The sequence below is a fragment of the Stegostoma tigrinum genome, chromosome 25, assembly GCF_030684315.1.
Source record: "Stegostoma tigrinum isolate sSteTig4 chromosome 25, sSteTig4.hap1, whole genome shotgun sequence".
NCBI lineage: Eukaryota > Metazoa > Chordata > Chondrichthyes > Orectolobiformes > Stegostomatidae > Stegostoma > Stegostoma tigrinum.
Genome location: NC_081378.1, coordinates 48,636,702 through 48,660,873, shown reverse-complemented (window position 1 = coordinate 48,660,873; position 24,172 = coordinate 48,636,702). Strand labels below are relative to the sequence as shown.

The 24,172-nt window shown below is 45.6% G+C and overlaps 1 protein-coding gene across 2 annotated transcripts in view; it reads right to left on the bottom strand.

Moving 5' to 3' along the window:
- The window catches only part of rassf8b (Ras association domain family member 8b), a 99,198-nt gene extending 75,243 nt beyond the window's left edge, over nucleotides 1-23,955 (bottom strand). The window contains exons 1-2 of one of the 2 annotated variants that reach the window (XM_048554612.2): nucleotides 23,763-23,955; nucleotides 17,412-17,498 (exon numbers count right to left, since the gene is read on the bottom strand). The gene's annotated coding sequence lies outside the window, so the exon portion shown is untranslated. Of the gene's footprint in view, nucleotides 1-3,065; nucleotides 3,576-17,411; nucleotides 17,499-23,762 lie in introns of those variants that run through there. The other variant, XM_048554614.2, reaches the window with a different exon arrangement.
- Nucleotides 23,956-24,172: the final 217 nt, after the last annotated feature.

Sequence of the window (24,172 nt, the reverse complement as noted above, 5' to 3'; positions counted from 1 at the left end):
CAAACTTCGATCAAAAATGGCTAAAGATATGGCAACGTCTAACTGCCAAAAAGGCAGAGGCGAGGTCATCAAGCCCACGTTTGATCCTTTAAAGAGTTGGTCATGTTTGTGATTTTTCCAAGCTCCATTGCCTGGTTACCAATATTGAATAAGAAATTAATCATGGTTGAATTTGCATGTTTTGCTCCAGGCCCACATCGCTTCAGAATGAACAAAATGATGTTTTACATGCTACCTTCTAATAGCTTACACAATTTCTATAGAACATTAACCAGAATTGTCTGTGGAAACCTGTTACCTGGAATTATAACTTTCCATGAGTGTAGGAACTCTGGCACCATCACCATTGGGAGGTTATAATTACAATGTCAAAAGTTTTCAATCTCAAATGTTGATGCAAATGTAAATCTGGGTTGGCTTTAAAAAGGAATTTGCACTCTGCAAGTGTACTCTCGTCTCAGTTAACTCCCGTTGTCTAGCCTCTCACCCGAGGATGGCATTTTATCTTGATTCTTCATGTACAGTGCCTCAAGACTGTTTTGTGAAATTAGCTTGTGTGTTTGTGTATTTTTTTAACTGCACTGCCACCAGCAAACAGAGAGAAAAAAGTTTGCATTTATATAGCGCCTTACATCACTTGCAACATGTTTCCAGCCAATGAAGCACTTTCAGATGTGCAATCGCAGCCGTAACGTACAGCAGTCAAATTGTGCATGGCAAGATCCCACAAGCATTGCCGTGATAATGTTGACACAATAATGTTGACTGAGGAAACATTTAAAAAAACGCTGGGGAAAATGCCCCATGCTCTTCTTCAGAATGGCATCCATTAGTCCCAGCAGAAAAGGCAGAATGGGCCTCCATCTGAAAGAAGGCATGTAAGGCAGGGCAGCATTCCACAGTCTCAGTCTTGATTAAGTACTCAGGCACGATCATATACAGAGGGTGCCTTCGGAATGCCTTCTCAAACAAGACTGCTGGTGTAACATCACCTTCAGGAGTGCAGCAAAGACACACCGGCAAAGACAATTTGCCCAGGAGATGGTCTCAACACACGGCCTCGTCCCTTAGATAATCCACAGCATGAGAAACGCCAGGGCAACAGATACCTCATCTATTCACACAAGCCTGCTGCTCCCCTTGATCCTTATCGTGATGAGTTGAGACTCGCACAGGAAGCACAGGGGTTGACATGCCAGATTTCGTGACGCTGCTGCAGGAGAAACTTCTTCGCCTCCTCCTCCTGCAGCTCCAATTGGTGATAGCAGCCAAAAGACTGACTGTCTGTGCCCTCGCCACTGTGCTGTCCTTGGTCTGCTGCCCTGCACAAGCTGGCTGGCAGAAATTGCCCATCCAAGAGCTTAAATAACTTCACAGATGTGAGGTCCTTTGGGAAAGCCTGAGCTTTTGTGTTGATCTTTGAGATCCAGCCCTCAAAATGCTATTATGTTGATCAATGTTAATGGGAGGAATTGCAAATGCAAACTATCCTATTTTAATGACGGAAACATACCTGGTTACAAAGCTCATAGGTTTTACTAGCCCTGCTATCAGTATTGATCTGGTGCTTTGAGAGATTGAGGGGAAAGTTGCAGATCCACTTGAGGAACTATCAACGTGATGAGCAGACAGCTCTGCACCTCCCTAGTCTCGGAGTCAGAAGATCGTCGATTTAAGAATCACTTCAGATGTACCTGACTGTTGGTGGTACCACATCTTTCAGATGAGACATTAAGCTAAGGCCCTCTCGGATGGCTCCAAGCTGGGGGCACCTGCCAGTGTCTGAGCCAATATTAATCACACAGCCAGCACCCAGCGGAATAAATGATCTTGATGACCTGCTTGTGGGATAGTGCTGTGCAAAAGAATGCCTGTCAGGATCCCAATGGTCACCTACATTGATGTTTTTTAAGAAATGCATTGGCCTGAATAACTGTGGGCCATCCTGAAGTTAAGAAGGAGGCTACATAAATGCGTGTCCCTTCCTCCTTAGATGAAAAAAATAGGAAATGCTGCAAATTCTCGACGAGGTCTGGTGGTGGGTGTTGAGAGAGAAACAGAGGGCAGCGTGGGGGGCGGTGGAAATCAATTGTTCGTGCTGGAGGCAGGTTTGGAGGTGGGAATGACACCTCGTGAAGTGGGATGAGATGTACCTGGCCTCCCTCCACCACCCACCTCCTGCTCCACACCTCCCCCCCCCCCCCCCCCCCCCCCGCCCGAGCCTTTGTCACTTTGCTATCCCGGGACTCCACTGGATGCTTTTCCCCTGAGCAGATACAGCATCTCCTGTGGTGCTGCTGATCAGAAGAGGTGAGCACCCATGGCATAGATTTACTGAGGGCGGTCCCAAGATCTCACTGGCAGGCCTCACCATGGCCCAGCCGGCCGATGGTTTTCTGTGGCTTTCCCTGAAAACAGGCAGTGGGTCTCTCACTGGTTCCCTGACCAGTGGGATGAGGATCGGATTCAGGATCGAGTTAACAAGTAAACAAATTATGGACGGACGTTGTGTTCTGATACCCAGGGCTTATCCCAGAGGGCTATAAACTGGCCAACTGAAGGATGAGACGCTGGTTGCATTGGGACAGTGAAGCAGGCCGAGGACAGAGAGGTCAGGGTGGGGAGCAGGTTGGAGAATGAAAATGGCGGGTGACAGGAAGTGCCGTGTCATGTGACGTCAACTTGACTCAGCTGTTCCACAAAATGGTCGCCCAGCCAGTCCTGACAAAGGGTTTTGGCCCGAAGCATTGGCTTTCCTGCTCTTCTGTCTGACGGGCCGTGCTTTCCCAGCTCCACATTTATTGACACTGGTCACCTAGTCTGCCAAGTACAAAAAAAGCAAGAAGTGAAGGAAATGTCACTGGGAGGAGCATTTTTAGTGCAGCAAGGTACCTCAATGTTGTTCCATCTGAATACAGCAGTGACGTTAACCCCTCATTTCTAGAACAGTACAAGACAGGCAACCACAAATATAGAAGCCAAACAATGCAGATGCTGGAGATCTAATATAAGTACAAACAGTACTGGAAAAATCAAGTGGTCCGACTCTGTGGTGAGATTCTTACCCTAATCTTACCGACGGCTGTCGGTAAATGCCGTAATGTCCATCTTGATTTCGCTCCTTTTCTCACTCCTCTGCCCAGAGGAGCTTCACAATCCAAGAGTATTCCCTCCTCCTCCGACCTTCCAGCCTCTCCAGATGAAAGGGGACCACGCCATAATTGAATAAATTCAGTCTGGAAGCAATCAACTGAATTTGGCCCCAGCAGAAGCACGCACACAGAAATCAGCAACTGTACATTGCAGTCTGCATTTGAAAGCCAGCTAAGCCCTTGAACAACATGCCTGTGAAAAAGCTCCGCTGCCCCTGGAGATGAGAATGCATTGCGCTTGTTACAATTTGCCAAGCAATACAGATTTGAGCCCCTTCGCACAGTGCCTTCCGTTCAAAGCTCGTGTGAGCACAAAATAAAAGTGGAGATGATCTGCGAAGCTCACGGGGAAAATGCTTTGGGGCCACAGCTACAGAAACAGGGATAGCAGCATTTGGGAGCCCTCTCAAAAGTCAATCATTTGGAGAGGACGGTGCTCAGACACTGACCTCAGTTACAAAGCAGCCTTTTACCGCAATCTGATGTGCATTAGGCAGGGACCTGCCGAGGCATCAAGACGACTGGAAGCATCAGTCCTACACTTACAAGTGCAGTGCTGTTCATCTTTGCAATGCTCTGCGTTGGAACATTTCTCCCACCCTTTGTCTTCAGATCAAAGTGTCTTGGTTTCACTTTCAGCAAGAAACGAGGCATGCGGCACATCTCGTGTTTAACAGCCAAGAAGCTCAAGAACATGACTTTTGGCACCTCAAGGCTATTTCAAAAGCCAGCAAGATAATCTGTGTTCTACCACTGACACTGACAGTAGCTAACAAATTGCTGTCAATGAATCAGTTTCTAATCTTTTTTTGAAAAGTTGCCCCCCCACCCTTCCCCGGCCCCATGATTCACTGGTGGGACAATCAATCAAACCAAGAAGATTATTGCAGAACTGGTGGACACTAACAATAGGTGCAAACTGAAAGCCTCGACGACATATGATCAGAGATAATGGGAACTGCAGATGCTGGAGGATCCAAGATAACAAAGTGTGGAGCTGGATGAACACAGCAGCCAAGCAGCATCTCAGGAGCACAAAAGCTGACATTTCGGGCATAGACCCTTCATCAGAGAGGGGGATGGGGAGAGGGCTCTGAAATAAACAGGGAGAGAGGTGGAGGCGGACTGAAGATGGATGGAGGAGAAGATAGGTGGAGAGGAGAGTATAGGTGGGGAGGTGATAGGTCAGTCTGGGGAGGATGGACAGGTCAAGGAGGCGGGATGAGGTTAATAGGTAGGAAATGGAGGTGCGGCTAGAGGTGGGAGGAGGGGATAGGTGAGAGGAAGAACAGGTTAGGGAAGCAGAGACAGGCTGGGCTGGTTTTGTGATGCAGTGGGGGGAGGGGACGAGCTGGGCTGGTTTAGTGATGCAGTGGGGGAGGGGGAGATTTTGAAGCTTGTGAAGCCCCCATTGATACCATTGGGCTGCAGGTTCCCAAGCAGAATATGAGTTGCTGTTCCTTCAGGTGGCCTCATTATGGCGCTGCAGGAGGCCCATGATGGACATGTCGTCTGAGGAATGGGAGGGGGAGTTGAAATGGTTCGCGACTGGGAGCTGCAGTTGTTTGTTGTGAACCGAGCTGAGGTGTTCTGCAAAGCGGTCCCCAAGCCTCCACTTGGTTTCCCCGATGTCAAGGAAGCCACAATGGGAACTGTGGATAAAGTATACCACATTGGCAGATGTGCAGGTGAACATCTGCTTAATATGGAAAGTCATCTTAGGGCCTTGGAGGAGGTGTGGGGGCACGTGTAGAACTTCCTGCGGTTGCAGGGGAAAGTGCCAGGTGTGGTGGGGTTGGAGGGGAGTGTGGAGCGGACAAGGGAGTCGCGGAGAGAGTGGCCTCTCCGGAAGGCAGACAAGGGTGGGGATGGGAAAATATCTTGGGTGGTGGGGTCGGATTGTAGATGGCGGAAGTGCCGGAGGATGATGCGTTGTATCCAGATGTTGGTGGGGTGGTATGTGAGGATGAAGGGGATTCTCTTTTGGTGATTATTGTGGGGGCAGGTTGTGAGAGATGAGGTGCGGGAAATGCGGGAGACATGCTTGAGGGCATTCTCGACCACTGTGGGGAGGTAAGTTGTGGCCCTTGAAGAACGAGGACATCTGGGATGTGCGGGAGTGGAATGCCCACTTTGTTATCTTGGATTCTCCAGCATCTGCACTTCTCATTATCTCGCATCTCTCTCAAGACCTTCTTTGCAAAGATACATCCCAGAAGGAGATTTGTGGCAGTCTCTAACCTCCTACAGCCTCTTCGAGGTCAGCGTGCAGTTGCATGAAGGCTTTGTCAGGCAGTGACCTTCTCACTACCAGCCAAGCTACATCCTGTTGCCTGTAGGAAAGTTCTGGTGATGGGGCATCCTGCCAAATGACTTTGACAGTCTGCTCGGGGAACAACCTGGCAGGATCCACCCTCTCCTTTTCCTACAGGGCCGCACTGACACTACGTGCTGACCACTTCCTGATGCGCTTGTAGTGAAAGATTGTTTTGTTTTCAAATTTCTCCCCCAAGGAGATGTGGCATGGAATGGTCCAACTATTTGGAGTGTTCCATGGCAGCGAGGCAAGTCCCATCCTCTCAAGCACCAGGGACAGGAAAAACCTCAGTATATGGTGTTTGCGAACGGAGGGTCTACGCACAGTTTGAATCAGGACCTCACAAGATGACCATCTGGATGAAGACGGTGTTTGTATGTTCTTCCACAGCTTATCCAGCACTACGTACATGGAGTCCCTGCAGACACGGTCCACCTTGGACTTTCAGATGAAGTGAAGATCACTCTTGTGACTGTATTTATTGCCAGTCCTTAATTGCCCCATTAGAAGGCCCTACAAAATGGTGGCAGGGTAAGACACTCCAGCTGGAACTCCTCTGCTCGCCAGCTCCTTTTTCTCCTTCTTTCCTATCTTTCCTCTTGCTGCAATGTTTCATTGTTTCCACCCCCTACCCCATAATACCCTGCCGGGGGGGAATGGAAAATGGAGTCCGAGACCAGCCTGATGAGGAGATCAGTTACAGCCGGAGGTGCTGAGTCCCAGAAGTGAGCTGCAGCCAAAGTGGGAGCAGAGCGAGCGCGGGCCGAGTCTGGGAACGGAGCCACGGCCAGGGCCCGGAGCGAGCGCGGGCCGAGTCCGGGAACGGAGCCACGGCCAGGGCCCGGAGCGGGAGCGGAGCGAGCGCAGGCCAAGTCCGGGAATGGAGTCACGGCAGGCGAGTCCAGGATGGGGGCCAGCGTGTGGTGGCAGTGAGGCCGAGTGTTCTGAAGCCTGGTGGGCATGAACTCAGTGGGAAAGGACTATTTTTAAAATGTATTCATTTTGTGGGATATGGGCATAGCCGGCTGGTCAGCACTTATTGCCCATCAATAGCTGCCCTTGAGAAGGTGGGGGTGAGCTGCCTTTTTGAACCACTGGTGTCCATCTGCTCTGGGTTGATCCACAATGCCCTTAGGGTGGGAATTCCAGGATTTTGACCCAGTGATGCTGAAGGAACGGCGATATATTTCTGAGTCAGGATGGTGAGTGACTTGGAGGCGATCTTGGAGGGGGTGGTGTTCCCATGTATCTGCTGTCCTTGCCCTTCTAGATGGGAGTGGTCGTGGATTTGGAAGGTGCTGTCTGAGGATCTTTGATGAAATTCTGCAGTGCTTCTTGTAGATAGTGCACACTGCTGCCACTGAGCATCGGTGGTGGAGGGAGTGAATGCTTGTGGGTGTGGTGCCAGTCAAGCGGTTGCTTTGTCCTGGACGGTGTCAAGCTTCTTGAGCGTTGTTGGGGCTGCACCCATCCAGGCACATGGGGAGTATTCTCTCACAGTCCTGGTTCTTATTAATTCAAGGTTTTGTCTGCTCTCAGATAATGTAAAAATGACTGTGTAGAGCGGGGAGGATCCCCCAGTGTCCCAGCCAATATTTATCCTTCAGCCAACATTACACGAAAATACAATAAGCTCTTTTAGTAGTTCAAAAGCACTTTGTGCTTTGAACCTTTAGGTGCAAAAGTAGCAACTGACCTCATTTTTTTCCTCTTTCATCTTCCTTGAGTCGAATTAGGTTCCTGTACAATAAAGTCGCTTCTCTTCTACTCACAATAAAGTCTTACCATTTCAGTGGTATCTCAGTTCCTTATTCTTTCTTGCAAATCATTTTCTCCTCCTGAGTCTTAAGTGTACCCACCTGCCCAAGTTCTCCTGGAGTCTTCGGTGATTCTTCAGTTTGGTGCAAAAAGCAATGTTCAATTTGTTACTTCAATTCTTAAATGGAGCTAATTCTTGAACATAATAATTCCAAGACTTCAACAGTGCTTTGAGACAAAATTTCTAGACTGAGAAACATCATTTTCCTTAACCCTACCCGCTGTCTTTCGTTTTCCAAACAGCCATCTAAACACCAGTCCTTTCCTTCCATTTCCTCTATCTGCTGTTATCTTTGGCTTTGGCCCTCCTGTTTTGCAACGTTCAGATCAACACAAAGGTATTCTGTTTGGTTCAACCTCGTTGGGGCTGCCTGTTAAGAGGACCTCCCATTCCACATCATCAGGAGTTCACTGTTACCTTACACCATCTAGGTTTGCAACAGCACCGCACAACCTGAAGTGAAAATTTTTTCCAAGACATCCCATGAGGCAGAATTTACAAGTTTAGTGACACAAATACAAATGTTGAAAGGTACTGTAGATTCTGGAAATCTGGAACAATAACATTCAGTGCTGGGGACACTCAGCAACATCTGTAGGCGGAGAAACATTGATGTTGGAAGTTCCGAAGAAAAATCACCTACCAGAAAGGTTAGCTGCTTCTCTCTCCATAGATGCTGCCAGGCCTGCTGAGTGTTCCCAGCACTGTCATCTGATTGTAAATTAGAGCAGATTTCTTTCACAAACCCTAAGTTGTTGTGGACAGTAACCTGGCCACTACTTGCTTTAACTTAATTAAGTAAAATGTGATATAGTGCAGAAAGTAATAAATATGTCACTCTGGCCCAGTTAGCAGAGCTAACTATAAAACTGCTGATCCATAATTCCTCAGAAATGGGTTGGTATTCCCAGTGAAGGCAGCAGTTGGGATTTCACTTGCTACCTGGCTCCCTCACCAAATTGTCTCTCTGAACAGTGTGTTCTTTTATCCTTATTGATTTCTAGCTGGACCAGAAGCCCAAGGGCTTGATCTTTGACACCTGACCAGCTCTTTGTGCAATTGATTAAGCCTATTATTGCACTCTAAACTGACATTTCTCAAAAAATTAACCCCTGGGGGACTCAGATAGATAAGCGTGTCCCAAAACCAAGAATTAAACTTGTCCAGTAGTGTACTGGGCTCATTACAGGGTCAAACCCCACTGTGGCAATTCGACAATTTCAATGCCGTATTTGAAATTCCGGAAGTGATTCTTTTCCAAAGCTGATCCTGAGAATGAATCTTTAAGAATAGTTACAAAACTAGCACCCTTCTATACAAGGCCAACTGCAAGACAAAGAGTCACTTTGTCAGGAGCTCTCGTACAAGGTCAGGCATTGTGAAATACTGCAAACATTCGAACCCACTTATCTCGTGCATTTTGAATACCACTGTGGCTAATTTGTCAGAACCTTCCTTTTCAGCAACTGATTTCTTGAGGCTTCTGTAGGGGACAAGCACATCTCGCGAACTACTACAAGGCACAGTATATCCACTTGATTTGTGGACTTATTATCGAAATGCTGGCGATTCCAGGAACTGGGCAGTCTGAATCCAAGAGGATGCCTTTTGCTAAAGTTGCTTGAGGAGCACGCAAGTCAGAGTTTGCCCTTTGAACCTTGATGCATATTAGTCATGCTACTAAAGCTAATTACTGAAACACTTTTATGTCAGCACTGTGTTTAATTCAGGCCTTTTGCAATGCTCCAGATGAGTTAACAGCCAAAACCTCCTGGGTGGGCTTCAACTCAGGGCCAATGTTTACTGCTCCTGAAAGTGCAATGTTCTAGCATGCACGGACTTCAACACCAGGTGCCAGCATTCCAAGTGTAACTAATGCTCAGCTAACAGTGAGGAACTGACCCGCTTCGGTTCCCTGTAATGGCAGTGTTTCATTCACAGTTGCTGGTTAGAGCTTTCCTGTCAGTGTAAAATGATGTGAGCCAGGAGGCCTGCGTTCAAGTTCCACCTGCTCCACATGTGTGTCATAACATCTCTAAACAGGTTAATTCGAAAATATCTACTGCCATGTGTTAATACTCCTACTAAGCAGGCACATGCTACAGGACTGCAGCGATGAAAAGGCATTAAAAAAAGAAACACTCACAGCTCAGAGGGAGACCATTCAGCTCACTGTGAAAACATTATTCAATGACACCCACTTGCCCAAACTCTCTCTCCAGCCCTGCAAACTTCCTCCTCTCCTTTTTATTGGTTTCATTGACAGGTTGTAGACATTGCTTATATTGTCACAAGTCTTTTTATTGGTTTCATTGACAGGCTGTAGTCATTGCTTATATTGTCACAAGTCTTTTTATTGGTTTCATTGACAGGTTGTAGACATTGCTTATATTGTCACAAGTCTTTATTGCCCTGGAGAAGGGAGTGTTTATCTCCCTTTTTGATCCCCTGCAATCTGCGCGCTTTAGCTTGACCCATAACGCCCTTAAGGAGGGAATTCCAGGATTTTGACCTGGCGACAGTGAAGGAACGGAGACATATTTCCAACTCGGGATGGGGAGTGGCTCAGAGGGGAATTTGCAGGGGGTGGTGTTCCCATATGTCTGCTGCCCTTGTCCTTCTAGATAGAAGTGGTCACGGGTTTGGAAGGTGGTATCTGAGGGTCTTTGGTGAATTTCTGCAATGCATCTTGTAGATAGTACACACTGCTGCTGCTGAGCGTTAGTGATGGGGGGAACGGATGCTGGTGGCAGTCAAGTGGGCTCCTGGACGGTGTCAAGCTTCTTGAGATTAAGACTGGAGCATCTAGTATTTAAAATCTTCTTCAGAAATGTAGAAAATAGGAGCAGGAGTAGACCATGGTGATGGCTAATCATCTAGCTCAGACCCCCGTTCTCACTTATTCCCCACTGGCTCTAAGAACTATAAATATCCCCTTCTTGAAAACATTCAATGTTGAAAGCTTTCACTCCTGCAAGCACTGCATTCCAGATCAAACAATTAAAAAAAAGAATCTCAACCCGCCTCTGATTCTTTCGCCAATTATCTTCAATGTGTGTTTTCTAGTTACTGACTTCCCTGTCTGTGGAGGCAGTTTCTCCTCATTCCCACTGTTAGAACCTCTCATTACATAACCAATGCACAAAAAAATCCCTCTGTAATTATATCCCATCATGAAGTGCAGCGATAATTAAAAACACTCTAAAAGTTTCATGTGATGCATTTATATTGGTCATATTTCACTGTTCCTTCATTGTCATTGAGTCAATATTCTGGAATTCCTGTGGATTTCTGTATTTTACTGAAAACTCGACAGCTGGTCAGTGTCTCTTGGGGTAGCCAATGAATAATGTTTTGCCCATATCCCAAATATGTAGAGTTGGCAGGGGGGCACGGTGGGAATGGGTTAACATTTGCCAGCCTCTCTAGGGAAGTGCCCACTCAGCATCTATCCAGATATACTGCGCTGTCCGCACTGTCCCACCGCAGGATCCCAAAGAAATTCCACACTCATTTGTCATGACTGATGGAGTGCTGTGCTGCCGGAGATGCCAACTTTCACATGATGCCTCTAAATGGGGGTCTGCCTGCGCTTTCAGGGGGACATTCACCCTGCACCACTGGAGGTTGGGCCTGAAGCCTTGTGAGCAGCAGAGACACCTGGTGCGCCGTGGAGGGTGGATATTAGCTCAGCCTGGGGGAGAGCAAGCCCTCTTGGGGAAAGCCCAGCTTGGAGGATCTGCAGGCCCGTGGCTTAAGAAAGGACTGTAATGGTTGACATTTTAACTTTATTTTTCTATGTTTTTGCTAAGAACACCGTGGTGCTGAACGTTTTTAACTTATCTATTTCTCTATTTCAGTAACTAAGATTTTGTACTTCGGAACCTTTGTATCCACGATAGTACCATGTGTACACTTTCATGGTACTCTTGTACCCTGTACTTGAGTACTCGTGACAATAAAACCTAAATCGAAACCCAACCTAAAACTGTACATCTACCAGCAGCTAACCCACAAAACATTTCATCACTTCTTTATCCCAGATCTCTTCACTGTGCGTATTTCTTAAGAGAACAAAGTTCATATTTATATAGCGCCTTTACAGAATGAAGTTTCCCAAGATATTTGGGGTCTAACAATATGCTGAAACTGTACGGGATGCTAGTCAGGCCATACCTGGAATGCCGCAAACAGTTTTGGACCCCTTATCTGAGGAAAGCTGTACTGGTGTTGGAGGCATCCAGGGAAGGGACACTAGGCTGATTCTGAGTATGGAGGGACTGCCATATGGGGACAGGTGCAGTAAATTCTGCCTGTACTTACCAGAGTTTAGAAGAACAGGAACAGCCTGTTTTTGGGATATAAAAGATTCTTGGAGGACTTGACAGTATAAATGTGGAACGGTTGTTTCCCCTTCCGGTTGAATCTAGATTAGAGGGTGTAATCTCAGAGAAAAGGGATCACCTATTTAAAAGGCAGATGGAGAGGAATTTCCTCTCTCAGAGAGCAGCGAATGTGAATTCTTTACTGGAGGGGCCTAGGGATTCAAAATGGCGGCGGAGTCCGTCTCCTCAGCTGGAGCTCGTCCGCTATGTCGCTTCTTTTCTCACTTTTCCTTCCGCTTCTGCGTTTTCTTCTTAAACCTTCTTTCTGCATGGCAATGTCCTGAACACCCGGCCTCAGCATGGGCATGGACTCTTGGCCTCAGCGCGGCCTGGCGTGGCAGTCTCCTATCCTGGTGGGGGCCTCAGCATGGACGTCCGGCCATAACTTGTAAACTTTTCATGTGACAATAAGGCTAATTCTAATTCTAATTCTGTTCAGTCTGGGTCATTCAGTATATTTAACATTGAGGCAGGCAGGTTTTTGATCAGTAATAGAATCAAGAGTTATGTGGAGGAAAAAGCTGGAAAGTGGAGTTTGGTCCCAGGTTTTGAGGAGTATACAGGTTCAAGATTAAGTCAGCATGAAAACACATTCCCACTTCCTGTTGGACAATGGGTAATAAAACACAGCTGCAAATTCAGCTCAAAAAGGACAACCAGGCTGTATATTTCTCCCTAGTTTTCAGGAGTAAGATTCTTCCATGTAGGAGGTAATGGGAACTGTAGATGCTGGAGAATCCAAGATAACAAAGTGTGAAGCTGGATGAACACAGCAGGCCAAGCAGCATCTTAGGAGCACAAAAGCTGACGTTTCGGGCCTAGACCCTTCATCAGAGGCCTGCTGTGTTCATCCAGCTTCACACTTTGTTATCTTCTTCCATGTAGGAGCTTGGTTACATGGCCACACCCAATGAGAAGGGAGGGAAATCTACCTCACAACCATTTTAACTCCCCCTCCCATTCCTCAGACGATATGTCCATCATGGGCCTCCTGCAGTGCCGCAATGATGCCACCCGAAGGTTGCAGGAACAGCAACTCATATTCCGCTTGGGAACCCTGCAGCCCAATGGTATCAATGTGGACTTCACAAGCTTCAAATTCTCCCTTCCCCCACTGCATCCCTAAACCAGCCCAGCTCATCCCCTCCCCCCACTGCATCACAAAACCAGCCCAGCTCATCCCCGCCTCCCTAACCTGTTCTTCCTCTCACCTATCCCCTCCTCCCATCTCAAATCGCACCTCCATCTCCCACCTACCACCTCATCCCGCCACCTTGACCTGTCCATCCTCCCCGACCGACCTATCCCCTCCCCACCTATACTCTCCTCTCTACCTATCTTCTCCTCTATCCATCTTCGGACCGCCTCCCCCTCTCTGGCTATTTATTCCAGTTCCCTCTCCCCAACCCCCTCTCTGATGAAGGGTCTAGGCCTGAAACGTCAGCTTTTGTGCTCCTGAGATGCTGCTTGGCCTGCTGTGTTCATCCAGCTCCACACTTTGTTATCATAACATAGATAGTTACTTCAAACACCAACCACGAACCTGTGCTGAGGTTTTTAAATGTTGTAATTGTACCAGCCTCCACCAGTGTTTCTGGCAGCTCACTCCATACACGCACCACCCTCTGCGTGAAAAAGATGCCCCTTAGGTACCTTTTAAATCTTTCCCCTCTCACCTTAAACCTATGCCCTCTAGCTTTGGACTCCCCTGCCCTGGGGCAAAGACCTTGGCTATTCACCTAATGAGTAACGCAGACTGGTTACTGTATTAATGTGGTTCAGTAATATAGTACCTACCGGGTGATAGGGCACGAGGGTGGGTGGGGGCATGGAGGTGACGGTTCCTGGAGGCACAAGGGGTGCTACTGGATGTGCTCGAGGGTCTTGGCTGGCACAATAGCAGACATGGAGGGCACCGCAAGCAGGTATCCCTTATGAAACCTTCTTCCCGCTTCTTCCTCGCGTGTGGGGCAGAGTTAGGGTTTAAGAGATGAGCTGCCCAGAGACCCGGGGCCAAGCTGAGCATTAAGCTCTTGTTTGCAGCAGGTTTCCTTGCAAAACTGTGCAGGAAAATTTGCTCCAGGCAGCAGCGGAGTCACGACCATGGAAATGGCCTTAACTAAAAATGGGAAAATTTAGCTCAATGTGGTAAACAGGACAGTCATTCTTATCCCAGCAGCTTGGTTTCATTGTATCACTATCAAGGGTTACGGTGAGTCATTGAAAATACCATTCTTTGCTGATTGCACTCTCTATTATGGAACACTAACTCCCTGTCCTCAGGAAAAGCAATGATCAAATCACTCGGGCAGTGCACAGGATGGGACAAGTAGAGCATTATGCTCAATATTAGCCAAATAAAGTTAATAACTTGACTGCTCACCAGTCAAAAGGAGTGTCTAACTCTCTTCAGCTACAAATCACTGACCTCTGTAGTTGCCACACAATTGGCTAAGTTGGCTAAAAATAAAAATATTCGGGAAGGCCGAAGGAATCTGTGCTGTACTAATCACATAAGGAAGCTGTAGTTTGTCAAGGTGGGAATATATCCTTTGTGAGTGAGGCTGATCTAAACAGGAGAATCCCTTCCTTACTCTGTTTGTAAAATCAAGTGGTTGAGTGGTCTTGATAATAAAAGCAAACATCACATCAGAGTCGTCCCCTCATTTACAAGATCAAACATAGAAATTGCTGGGGAAACTCTGCAGGTCTGGCAGCATCAGTGGGGAGAAAGTAGAATTAACACTTGGAGCCCAAAACCCAATCCGATGTAGAGTCACTGAACTCAAAATGTTGTCTTTGCTTTCTCTCCATAGATACAGCCAGAACTGTTGAGTTTCTCCAGCAATTTCTATTTTTGTTTCAGATTTCTTGCAGCAGACTTACAGCACGGTGGCTCAGTGGTTAGCACTGCTGCCTCACAGTACCAGAAGCCTGGGTTCAATTCCTCCCTCGGGCAACTGTCTGTGTGGAGTTTGCACGTTCTCCCCGTGTCTGTGTGGGTTTGTTTTAGGTGCTCTGGTTTCCTCCCACAGTCCAGAGATGTGCAGGTTAGGTGGATTGGCCATGCTAAATTGCCCAGAGAATTCAGGGGTGTGTAAATTAGGGGGATGGATCTGGGTGTGAGGGTCAGTGTGGACTTGTTAGGCCAAAGGGCCTGTGTCCACATTGTAAGGATTCTATGAGTAATATCTACTTATTTCCAGCCTCCTTGTTTTACTTTAAAAGATCAAGGCTGACTGGTTTTTAACTTGCAAGCCAAGACAAGGACACCATGACATTCTGCAACAATCTTAAGGGGACAACCTAGAATTAATGACACAAAGCTCCCAACTATATCAAAAGCAACAGTGTCTGGAGATCAGCCTGTTGTACATAAAAACATTACACCCTCAATATTCTTCCTCTACAGCCCAACAACACACATCTCATGCAAGTCAAAACACTCCTGGACAGTTGTTGTAACAAAACTTCAATGTTACTTTTAAAACAGAGGATTTGAAATTCCAGGGGATAGACTGTAAACTATCATCTGGTATTGACAGAGGATTGCAGACGGGGAATGGGGTGACAATGGTGAGAGCTGGGGCTCGGTTGGGATCACTGGAACTGTCTGACTCCGAAGCAAAAGTCCCAGCTAAGAATCTGGAGTACAAAAACTTGTGACTAACCCTCTAGTACAGCAGTGAGTGAATGCTTGGAGCTACCATCTTTCGGATGTGAAACTAACCCAAGGACTGGTCTGCTTTTCCATTGAGATGTGCAAGATCCCAGGGCCCAAGTTAAAAAAAACTGAAAGGGAGCTCTCTCAAACATCCAGGTGACTTATCTCCCCAGTCAGCATTCCTTAAAAAAAATGTACCTGGTCATTAGCACATTATTATTTGCAGGACCTTGTCACCTGCAAAGTGGATGGCAGGGTATGAGGTGCAAAGGCATCACACCTGGTTCAAGATCAGAAGGTTATTCACTCAAATGATGTTAGGCTCATGGAATACACAACGGACCTGGTAGCACAGCGATAGCTTCTCTACCTCTGGCCCAGAAGGTCCAGGTTTCAAGTCCCTTCTATCCTGGAGGTGTGTCCAAACCGCTTGATTAAAAATAACCATCAGCAAATTGGGTGCTTCGTTTCATTCATTACAATTAATAACTATACCTCAAAAGGTACAGCACTGACTGTACAGCAGTTTAAGCCACGGCTCTGTCTGCCCTTTCCAATTGATGAGGTCAGAAATCACACAACACCAGGTTATAGTCCAACAGGCTTATTTGAAAACACAAGCTTTCAGAGCCTCAGTCCTCCTTCAGGTGTTAGTGAGAGAGGTAGTATCAGACACAGAATTTATAAGTAAAAGGCCAAAGGGTCGCACCACTGATGAGGATGTATTAAACAAACTTAAGGTGCCGTTCAATCTTTAATTAGTTAGAATGTTTTAATCTGTTAATATATAAATGTTAATCCCTGGATTTCTTTCACGTCACTATCCTGAGAGAACTAAAGGTTTTATCAGTGTAAAGCAGAGGTAACATTTTAGGTCAGACAATGCATGTTAGGTGTGCCACAGGGAGTCCTCCCTGGTATCCTGTTGAATATGTAAATGCAGCAAAGTTGTGAAAGGTGCTACATAAATCCAAGACTTTCTTTGTTTTCCCAATTTACATGGGTTTGTGCATTGTATATTCAGTTCTGACTCCCACTTGGATATCATGTGAAGAAAGTTCCACCTAGTTTTTTTCTTAATCTGTGCATGAGATGTGGGTGTCACTAACATTTATTGCACTTCTTTAGTTGCCCCTGAGATAATTGGTTCTCTAGCCCAAGAATCAAACAGGTTGCTGTGGGCCTGGAGTCACATGTAAGCCAGACCAGATTAGGATGGCAGTTTCCCACCCTAACGGGCATTAGTGAGCCAGATGGGTTTTTATGACAATCGAAAATTAGACTAGCTTCTTCATTTTATTGAATCAGTTTTCACCATCTGCCAAAGTGGGGTTGAAATCCATGTTCAAATGGGTTCTGGGTTCTAGATTATTGGTCCAGTGACGTTACCCCCACAGGATTCCCTCTGTTTGGTATTTTTAGTTCAACTTATTCAGCCAGGTTATGACATACCTCTGGACCAGTTGGGACCTGAACCCAGGTCTTCTGACCCAGAGGTAGGGGCACCACTGTAGAATAGAATTTATTGTAACTCGAATAAGTGCCGTGAAAAGTTGGTAATGTCACTACTTTGGTACTAACTTAGGTTCTGGTACTTTAAGTGTTTGTTACAGAATTGAAAGAGTTAAAAAAAAGTAGTCCAACATAAGAATTCAAAGTTTTGAAAGTACTTGACTTATTTAAAGAACAGAAGTACCTCTGAAAGGTATTCAAATTATAGCCCTTTTCACTGAGTCTCTGCCCACTGAGTTTCAGAACACGAGGTCTGGCTGCCTCCACGCACTGACCTCCGGCCTGGACTCACCTCCGGGACCAGCCTCCAGGAATCGTCTCCCAGGCCAGCCCGGGCTCACACTGTTTCCCGCTCCAGGCTCCGTCCTGGAATCACCCCCGGGACCCGTGGGCTTCCCCCTTAAGCTTAATGAAATACATCAGTCTCAACCCAGTCCCTGCTGGGAAGTGGCTGTTGATGCAACGATGATTTGACACCAACTGTGCACACATCTGATACCGTAATGAAATATTTTCCACTGGTGTGACAATGCAAATTAAATGTACAAGAGACATTACTTACGTAATACTGTTGCGATGCTTGGGTGCATAACAATTGCAATCGATCTTCAAAACATGTAATTAATTGGATCTGAAATTTCAAGACCATCTAAAAGTAAAATAAAGTGTTGAATAACTACAACATTTTTTCAGTTAAACAAGTTTCGCATTCCTTACTAAATACAGAGCGACAATGATCAGCTTTTTATGTTGGGGGAGAGTCTTAAAAATGCAGCACATCTGAATATCAGCAAACTATTAGATCTAGTTTCCAGACTTAATCCAAGGCTGTTTGATGACATGACTATTAATTCACACTAATCCCTGACACTCTTCAATTTCAGAAAAGTTTCTATATTAGAGAAGAAATGACATCAGGAAAATGTGTTTACCTAGCTACTGTTAAGAAAGTAAGTGGAGGAGGCAGTTTACACTGCACCTAGAAATCATGGGATTCCAGTTGTCGCTGCTGCTGGAGATTAAACGTGGACACAGCCTGATTGTGAAGTAAGGGTGCAGTCAGACACAGTGGAGCTAAATATCTATCAGGTAGCTTTGTATTGCATTTCACATTACAGTCATTGATTTAATTTGGTTAGATTTATTATTGTCACATGTACCTCAGTACAGTGAAACATTTGTTTTGCATGCAGAATAGGCAGATCATACCATACAAAATGCATTAGGGTAGCAGAACAGAACAAAGAATATAAAACTATGACAGCAGAGAAGGTGCACAAACAGCGAGATCAACATTAAATTTAACATTCGAGCGGTCTAATAACAGCTGGGCAGAAGCTATTCTTAATCAGTTGGTATGTTTATTTAAGCTTTTGTATCTTCTGCCTGATGGAAGGGGCTAGAAGAGAATATAGCAGTGGTGGTAGGGGTCTTTGATGAGACATTGAGAAGCACAAATGGAGTCAATGGATGGGAAATAACAAAGTGTGGAGCTGGATGAACACGGCAGGCCAAGCAGCATCTCAGGAGCACGAAAGCTGACGTTTCGGGCCTAGACCCTTCATCAAAAAAGGGGGATGGGGAGAGGATTCTGAAATAAATGGGGAAAGAGAGGGAGGTGGACTGAAGAGGGATGGGAGGTTGGTTTGCGTGAAGGTCTGGGCTGTGTTCACAACTCTGTTGTTTCTTACAGCCCTGGGTAGAGCAGTTGCTGTACCGAGCCATGATACACCCAGACAGAATGCTCAATCCGAGGCACATGGTTTCCAATCCATATATTCAGCAAAAGTACCTTGTTTGCAGCGAAGGGCTTTGAGTTGCAGTGAAGTTGTAAAAGGGGTTATTATCAGTTCAAGGAGCTTCTCGCACACAATAAATTCCTTTTGTGGTGAATGTGCTGCTGCTTCCATTGCTTTTAGAGTGTCACACTCAAAACGTCAAACACCTGTGTATTCCATTGATGGGGACTGACAACCAGTTTAATCCCAGTCATTCACAGAGTGATGTGGAGACGTTGGACAAGTGTAATTGTAGATACATTCTATTTTGCTCAAAAAAGCACACAATTTGTTGACAGTCAATGTGGCATTTTGTAAATTCCTACTTTGGAAATAAAACCAGGCAAGTTAAAACACAGCCAGATTCTAAACAAGGCCTCACACCAAAAGTGCATTGTCTGACTGAGATGTCACCTCTGGTGTACATTGATAAAACCTTTAGTTACCTCAAGGCGGTGGCTTGAAAGAAATTCTGGGATTTGCGTATTAATCAATCGAAACCTGCATCTCCCTTCGAAGTGATTAAAGATTTAACAGCCAACTTCGGTTTGTTCAATACATTTACATTAGTTTTATGGCCCTTTGATCTTTTGCTTATAAATTCTGTGTCTGATGCCACTTCTCTCACTAATACCTGAAAAAGGAGTGAGACTCCGAAAGCTTGTGTTTTCAAGTAAACCTGTTGGACTATAACCTGGTGTCGTGTGACTTTTGACCTTATGCACAAAGTGCTTACAGAGTCATAGAGTTGTACAAGCACAGAAGCAGACACTTTGGTCCAAATTGTCCATGCTGACCAGATATCCTAAAAGAATCTACTCCCATTTGCCAGCATTTGGCCTGCATCCTCCTGAACCCTTCCTATCAATGTATCCATCTAGATACCTTTTAAATGTTGTAATTGTACCAGGCTCCACCATTTCCTCTGGCAGCTCATTCCATTCACGCACAACTCTCTGTATGAAAATGTTGCCCCTTAGGTCCCTTTTAAATCTTTCCCCTCCCACCTCAAGCCCATCCCGTCTTGTTCTGGACTCCCCTAACCTGGGAAAAAGACCTTGGCTATTCACACTATCCTTGCCCCTCATGATTTTATAAACTTCTATACATTCAACCCTCAGTCTCTAGGGAAAATAGCCCCAGTCTATTCAGCCTCTCCATAAAGATAAAACCCTCCAACCCAAGCAAATTTTCCCTGCACCCTTTCAATTTTCACAACACCTTTCCTACAGCAGGGGGACCAGAATTGAATGCGGTATTCCAAAAGAGTCCTGTAGAGCCACGTCATGACATGCTAACTGAATGCACTGACCAGTGCAGGCAAGCGTACTAAAATCCTTCCTCACTATCCTGTCTACCTGTGACTCCACCTTCAAGGATCTATGAACCTACCGTCCAAGGTCTCTTTGTTTGGCAACACTCCCCAGGATCCTACCATTAAGTGCATAAGTCCTGCTCTGATTTACCTTTTCAAAATGTGACACCTCATATTTGTCTAAATTAAACTTCATCTGCCACTCCTTGGCCTACCTGATCAAGGCTTGCTGAGCTTTATGAAAAAATTCAGAGTGAAGGCCAAGCCAACACAGAACATCCCAACATTGGATTGACAATTCTGGTTGGATGTATTCCTGAAGGTTTTATCAGGCAACTTTCCCCTTCAAATGCCCCAGCCAATCATGTAGCCTTAGCTCACATATTCCATTATGTTAAAAAAAAACTGCACTGTGTTTCAATCCCTCAACGGATTTTCTTCCTGTTTCCTACTGGCAATGTCCTTTAATTCTAGGAGGCTCCAGTACAACCCAGAGAGTTGGTCAACTCAGCCAATGGCTAAACCTAACAAAATATTCACTTGAACTTTTAGCCATTCCAAGGTATTCTGTATCAATGTACCTACCTTCCAAAAATTCCAGGCTATGAATCACTGAGTCAGGACTAAGAAAACTACTTCAAGATGAACTAAATTAAATGTTTCTCTTGACTACTAATAGCTGATTTCAAACTTGGACCCCATGTGGAAACAGTAATATTTGTAGCCCGGAGTGGTGTAGAGGTGGGTGAACACAGCAGGCCAAGCAGCATCAGAGGAGCGGGAAAGCTGACGTTTCAGGCCTCGACTCTTCTTCAGAAATCTTCTCAATATACTGTTGCAGCTTGACCTACCCCACATGCGAAACTGTCCAGGATAGAAATTTGACAGGGGTATTTAAGCATGTGACTTTAAGGAAAACCCAAATAGTGGTAATTACAGAGAAAGCTCACAGCTGGATTGGGCTGCCTGTCACCACAAACCATACGCTGTTCCTGGCTTTCCCTTACACCTACATCAAAAGCCAACGCTCTCCATTCCCAAAACATGTTTATTGAGCACTTTCAACCATCCCTCACTTGTTTAGGTTTTAACATCTGACTTGATGAGTGGGTGAGTGAATTTATACTGTGCTAATGTCTTACAAATCTCCAAAGCACAACACATCTTGAAGATACACATATCCCAAGTCTTTAGTCATCGATGGATTAGAATGGCAACCAGTATTGACATTAGACAAATATGACAAGTTTGTTTTGTAGACTTTTTATTCCCCTAAGCAGATTGGATTTACAAATGTAGACTCAAGCATATCTCAACAACAACTCAATGATGTTAAGAACATGTCTCAGTAGCAGCAAAGTTGAGTCAAAATCAAGTCCCAGAGCACACCATTGACTGGCATTCAAGGATACTGCTGAGTGGGTGCTGCTCTGTCACAGGCACTGGCTTGGCCTTGTAGTGTACATTGAATCCCTACAGCGTGGAAGCAGGCCATTCAGCCTGAATTTAGAATAAACCTTTGAAAAGCATCCCAACTAGACTCACCATGCTACCCTATAAACATGCATTTCCCATGGCCAATCCACCTAACCTACAAATCTTTGGACTGTGGTAGGAAACTGGAGCACCCATAGGAAAACCACACAGATTCGGGAAGAATGTGCAATCTCCACACAGGCAGTCACCCGAGGGTGGAATCGAGCCCAGGTCCATGGCATTGTGAGGCAGCAGTACTAACCATTGAACTACCGTGCTGTCCCAACTACAATTTTTAAGGGGATGTGAAAGAGCCTTTGCATTGATTTGAAGAAGGGCAGTGAGTTCTAACAACAACCAGACCAATTTTCAACCTTCCATCACTAAATAAACAGCTTATTAGGACATAGCTGTATATGCGGGCTTGCCATTTTGTCCTGCCATTTTTAAATGTGGTGTCACAGAGTCTTTCACATGTGCTCAAGAAAGAGACAGACCGGGCCTTGCCCCTACATCTCATCTGAGAAATAGCGTCTTCAACAGTTGAACTCTTGTTCATACTACATTGAAGCAGCTGCCTAAATTTTTGTGTTCAGACCCGCAGTCTTTGAAATGAGACAAGAGTGGTACCCCCAAGCTACAGCTGACATACAAGATATTACAGAGCATCTCTGATATTGGAAGAAAGGACATTGATAAATTCAGAAACTGCATTTCCTTGCTAGCCCAATTTATGGAATTATTGGAGGACAGGAGGCCATTCAGCCCAGACTTTGAGCTTTGACCCTTTCTTCCTGTTAGCAATATGAAATATTTCAATTCCATCCTCAACGAAAGGCGTTCTGTGCTTGTGCTGACTCTTTGAAGGAACTATTCAATTAGTCCATTGCCTTGCACCTTCCCCTCAGCTCTCAAAAACGTTCCCTCTTTTAATCTGAATCAATTTCATTTTGAATGGCCGCATCTGCTTTCACTGCCCTTTCGAAGCTGTACATTCCTTTCCACAACTATGTCCATGTACAAAAAAACTTTCAATTTCCCTCTGCTTCTTATGTCAATTTTATCTATTTATCCTAAGCCTGTGCCCTCTAGTTACCAACACTCTGGCCTATAGAGACAGTCACAGTTCTCAATCTCAACCATCTCACTCACAAAGCTGGGTGGGACAGGATGCAGACAAGTTTCAGTGTTATTTGGCTAAGGTTGGACGAGCAGGAAAATGCAAGGCAGGTGATGCATACTGTAGATAAACGTGAGGTTACTTTACTTTAGTAACAAAAATAGAAAGGTAGGTTATTATCTGAATGGTGATAAATTGGGAAAGAGAGTACACTTGTCACTGAAAATATGCATACAGGTGCAGCAGGCAGTGGGGAAGACAATGGAACGTTAGCCTTTGTAATGAGAGGATTCGAGCTCAGGAGCAGGGAAGTCTTGTTGCAACTGTACAGGTTCTTGGTGAGACCACAGCTGGAGTATTGTGTGTAGTTTTGGTCTCCTTAATCTGAGGAAGGATGTCCTGGCTATGGAAGGAGTGCAGCAAAGGTCTACCAGACTGATTCCTGGGTTGGCAGGACTGAAGTATAAAGAGAGACTGGATCAGTCAGGATTATATTCTAACAGGACTAGACAGTGTAAATTGGGAATGATGCTCCTAATGACTGGGCAGACCAGAACCAGGAGTCACAGTCTAAGAATACAGGGTAATCAGTTTAGGATTGAGATGAGGAGAAACTTCTTCACCCAGAGTCTTGTGGAATTCTCTTTCACAAAAGGTGACAGAGGCCAAAACATTGAATGTTTTCAAGAAGAGTTAGATATAGTTCTTAGGGCTAAAGAGATCAAAGCGTACAGGGAGAAAGTGGGAAGAGGGGGCTGACTGGGATGACCAGTTATGATCATATTGAATGACAGAGCAGGCTTGAAGGGCCAAATGGCCAGCTCCTGCTCCTATATTTCAAAGGAACTCGCTTGCCCTCAGTTCCCAAGGAAACATCTATTCAGCATGGCCATTCAAACGGCCTTCAGTGCTCTGGGTAATTCTGGTTGAGAAACCATTCCTGCCACAAAATAACTCTGTGCTGACTCAAAACGGTGGCAGGAAGTGTCTCATGGAGAAGGGAATGTTGCAGTCCACAAAACACTGACACAAACAGCATTGGCTCTCTAATGTCCCTCACCGGCTCCACAAGGAAATTTTCTCTAATTGGGAGTGAATGACACACACACACACACACACACACACACACACACACACACACATACACACACACACACACACACACACACACACACACACACACACACACACACACACACACACCATCTGTCCCACAGCACTAACCGGTGGATTCAGAGTGACTCCACTTCACTCAGCAGGCCATGAGTTAACATTCATCTTCAGCAGTCCTTCAGCAAATCCTGGAAACTGTTTTGAAATGAATTGCACTCTGAAGGTTAAAGTTTGTCTTTCTGTGTTTGTCTCCTCTCCAAATGTGTTCAACATGTCCTGTCCTGACACGATTCATTATACAATAAACTGACATGGCCCTTATATTGGCTCTCTCTGCTGCCTGGGTTGCTACGGTGGTATGTATTTTGGTGTCATGTTGCACTAACTTCCTCCCTGAAGTTTGTGCAGAATGCCAGAGTACTATTACAGCAGTAAAATGTCGACATAATGCATTGTTAACCCTCTTCGGTCATCATGGGTTTTGAATTACATCTCCCTTCTGCAGTCAAACACCGGTGAGA